Here is a 4,381-nt window from a genome sequence, read left to right as displayed (position 1 = left end):
TCTCTCTTAGAGAGAGAGAGATCTATCTATCTATCTATCTATCTATCTATCTATCTATCTATCTATCTATCTATCTATCTATCTATCTATCTATCTATCTATCTATCTATCTATCTATCTATCTATCTATCTATTAATCTATTAATCTATCTGTCTCTCTCTCTCTCTCTCTCTCTCTCTCTCTCTATCTCTCTCCCTCTCTATCTTTCTTTCTCTATCTTTCATTCTATCATTGTGCGTGTTATCGTATAATAATACGTACGTATAGCTCTGCTCATTTCTTCATATCTAGAGACCGGTAGCCACCCAATCGGTGCGCGACGTTGCCTCGGAAACTTGTTGATTTTTCGGGTCTTCCATCGCGGCTCTTGGCACTAGGAAACAAATTTGATGTGCATGGATTTAATGTGTATTGGATATAACCTCAGACAAGAATAAGCAGACAACCAATCAGGATCTCACATGGAATATCTGCTTAGGTAATAGGTAGTTGCTAGTTGCACGGGCTAGCGGGTTAAAGAGATAATAAATAATCTTCTTATGTAATACATAATAGTATGAAATGCAATAGATAATACCAAGTTTTTAAAAACTAACTCTCTCTCTCACACACACTCACTCACTCTCGCGCTCTCTCGCTCTCACTCACTCTCTCTCTCTCTCTCTCTCTTTCTCTCTCTCTCTCTCTTCTCTCCCTCTCTCTCTCTCTCTCTCTTCTTTCGCGCTCTCTTCTCTCTATCTCGCTCTCTCTCTCTCTTTTCGTTTCTCCCTCTATCTATCTATCTATCTATCTACTATTCTATCTATCTATCTATCGGTTATCTATCTATCATATCTATCTATCTATCTATCTATCTATCTATCTATCTATCTAAATCTATCTATCTATCTATCTATCTATCTAGTCTATACTATCATTCTATCTAATCTATTTATCTAATCTAACTATCTCCCTGTTCTCCATTTATCTCCCTATCTCCATCTATCTCCATCTATCTTTCATCTATCTCCATCTATCTATCTCACTCTCCCTCTCTCCCTATCTCGGTGCATCTCTATACCATATATATCTATATATTTATATATTTATCTAATCTATTTATCATTTATCTATTTATTTATTTGATCTATTTAGCTATCTATCTATCTATCTGATCTATCTATCTATCTATCTATCTATCTATCTGATCTATCTATCTATCTATATCTTCTATATCCCTATATCTATATCTATGGTGTATTCTAGGTGTAGTATCTATCTCTGGCCATGGACTAATCTCTATTACTGTTCTCGTATATCAATATATCCTATATGCGAGTACCTCGCTATATTTAATATCTTACATCGATATATATACTCTACATATCCTCACTCGTCTAGTTCTCTTTTATTCTATACCATTTATAGTCTATATATCTATGATCTATTATATCGTAATATTTATATATCTCTATATATTTAGCTCATCTATCTATCTATCTATCTATCTGGTCTGGATTATCTCATCTTAGTATTCTATTCATATACCTATACTTATAATCGTATATTATAATAATACTCTTACATCAATATTATAATCTATATATCTATGGTCTATACTCTATAGTCTATACCATCGATATATTATATATCTTTACTATATGATCGATATTTATATATTTCTAGTAACATTATCCTATACTATATAACTATATCTATCGTATACTATATATATCTATCTATATATACCTATACCTATATCGTTATATCTATATCTACATACAATATCTACATCAATATCTATATATATATATATCCGTCCGTCCATTCCATCCATCTATCCATCCATCCACGCATTCATCCATTCATTCATCCCATCCACATCTCTCTCTCTCTCTCTCTCTCTCTCTCTCTCTCTCTCTCTCTCTCTCTCTCCTCTCTCTCTCTCTCTCTCTCCTCTCTCTCTCTCCTTCTCTCTCTCTCTCTCTCCTCTCTCTCTCTCTCTCTCTCCTCTCTCTCTCTCTCTCTCTCTTCTCTTATATATTATATATATATTATATACATATCCATCTATATAACAATCCATGCCTATATCAATCCATCTATATATCAATACATCTATATATCAATCGATCGAAATATGAATCTATCTATATATCAATTCATATGTATATCAATCCAATTACCAAATATATGATACGATAATCAGCTCAGAATGTAATGTGTGTGGCGCTGCTATAGCGCCTGAATTCGTCATAGTCGTTCAGTTGAGCAAGAATTCCTATAAATTTCACTTACAGAAAGAAATAAAATTATAATTTCTAAGGTGTGCTCTACCAAAAAGATTATCTAACAGCATTTATAATTATTTTGCGTCTCGAAGTTGTCACAGTTAGATCCTCGATACCAACGACGGAGATAACAGCTAGGGAACGCTTCGGCCCGCGTGTATTTTGAGCGTAAGTTATCTCGTGAGAGAGAAGCACGGAGTGACGAATATACAAGTGAATAATTTATTTATATATGCGAACTTTATCAATATGTCTCTAGCTAGGTGGCGGGATGATGTCATATTTGCTTACATGTATGCACTACAATATATGCCAGCAAATTTATTTTATTAATGTCTCTATTTAAAACATAATAGATAGCTTGATGTGTGATCCGTGTGTGTGCTGTCGCGTGCGTGCTGCGTGCGTCGCGTGCGGGCGTGCGTGCGTTGCGCGTGTGTGCTGTGCCGTAGCCGTGCCGCGGTGCGCCGTCGGCTGCTTGGCTGCGCGGTCGCGTTGCGGTGCGCCGTGGCGCCGCTATATAAATAATAGCGTACGTATAGCTCGGCACATTTTGCCTGCGTGATGATTCAAACTGTAAGACCGGTAACCACCAATCGACTTTGCGCGACTGTTGCCCACGAAAATTGTTGAGTTCTTCTCCGTTCCATCGCGGCTCTTAATTGGCACTAGGAACCAAATTTGATGTGCATGGATTTAATGTGTATTTGATATGAACTCAGACAAGAAAAAGCAGACAACCAATCAGGATCTCACATGGAATATCTGCTTAGGTAGTTGCTAGTTGCACGGGCTAGCGGGTTAAAGAGATAATAAATACTATTTTTGTGTAATACACAATAGTAGGAAATGCAATAGATAATACCAAGTTTTTAAAAACCAACTCTTTCACTCTCACTCTCACTCTCGCGCTCTCTCTCGCGCGCTCTCCTTCCCTCTCTCCCTCTCCCTCCCTCTCCCTCCCTCTCCAACCCAATCGTTGCACGACGTTGCCCCGAAAACTTTTTGATTCTTCGTGTCTTCCATCGAAGCGATTGGCACTAAAAACCAAATTTGATGTGCACAGATCAAATATGTTTTTGATATGAACTTACGCCGGATATAACGAAAGTCGGACAACGAATCAAGGGTTAGTGACTACTACCCTTCAAGTTTGTGAAGCATGAATAAATATGTTCTAACATTTTGCAGTATTTAGACGAACTAACGCCTGAAATGGGTACTTCATATTGAATTCGTCTATGTGTCTATATAATATCCTGATTAATCCAAATATATGTTGCTTGCTTTGTTGACTTGAACTCTATGCGTCATGTAGAGCTAAGAGAATCATCAACTACTAGCCCTTACTTTTTCTATCGGAAAACCCTATCAAAGAATATCTATCACTATCAAAGGAGTTAGCTATTACTCAATCATGAGCACCATTTTTACAAGACACGGCTAGAGTAGTGCCTATTGATTCTGGCCTACATATTTACCATAGCTTGGACTAGGGTTGGCGTTAGGTTAGGAATATCTTAAGGATTCTGAATATGGTTATTGTTGATGACATATACGGCAAATGAGGCGTGCGTGCGTGGGTGTCCCTTTCTCGCTCTCTCTCTCTCTCTTACACACACACTCTCTCTCTCTCTCTCTCTCTCTCTCTCTCTCTCTCTCTCTCTCTCTACCTCTCTCTTTCTCTCGTACCCTCTCTCTCTCTATCCCCTCATCTCTCTCGCGCGCTCTCTCTCTCCCCCTCTCTCTGTGTCGCCCACTCTTTTTACCCTCCTTCTCTCTCTTGCTCTCCCTATTCTCCATTCCCTCTCTTCCGCTGCTCCAACTATTTTCGCACTCGCTCTCTCCCCACATCCCATTCTCTCGTTCTGTCCCTTTCGCTTCGTCTCCCTCTTTCTCGCCCTCTTCTCTCTCTCTCTCTCACTGTAATATTATCACCTGGTAGTCAGTCGAATAAGTGGTTCTAAAATTTAATTCTAAATCAATTGTCCGAATGTCTGAACAACGATTCTACGGAAAATAATGCTAACAGTCTAAAACCTTCTTATTAGTTCATTTTGTTAACATGTTTCCACTTTTCGTAGCGAGGAGTGTAAAGAAACACGACATA

The 4,381-nt window shown here is 38.0% G+C and overlaps 1 long non-coding RNA gene across 1 annotated transcript in view; it reads right to left on the bottom strand.

The window, feature by feature from the left end:
• LOC106807419 overlaps positions 1–2,889 on the bottom strand; it is a 4,362-nt gene extending 1,473 nt beyond the window's left edge. The window contains exons 1-2 of the long non-coding RNA XR_001393663.1: positions 2,808–2,889; positions 263–374 (exon numbers count right to left, since the gene is read on the bottom strand). This is a non-coding gene — a long non-coding RNA (uncharacterized LOC106807419). The remainder of the gene's footprint in view (positions 1–262; positions 375–2,807) is intronic.
• Positions 2,890–4,381: the final 1,492 nt, after the last annotated feature.

The sequence above is a fragment of the Priapulus caudatus genome, unplaced genomic scaffold, assembly GCF_000485595.1.
Source record: "Priapulus caudatus unplaced genomic scaffold, Priapulus_caudatus-5.0.1 Scaffold213, whole genome shotgun sequence".
Lineage (NCBI taxonomy): Eukaryota > Metazoa > Priapulida > Priapulimorpha > Priapulimorphida > Priapulidae > Priapulus > Priapulus caudatus.
Note: the sequence above shows the minus strand (reverse complement) of the source record. Positions and strands in the feature narration are given on the sequence as shown.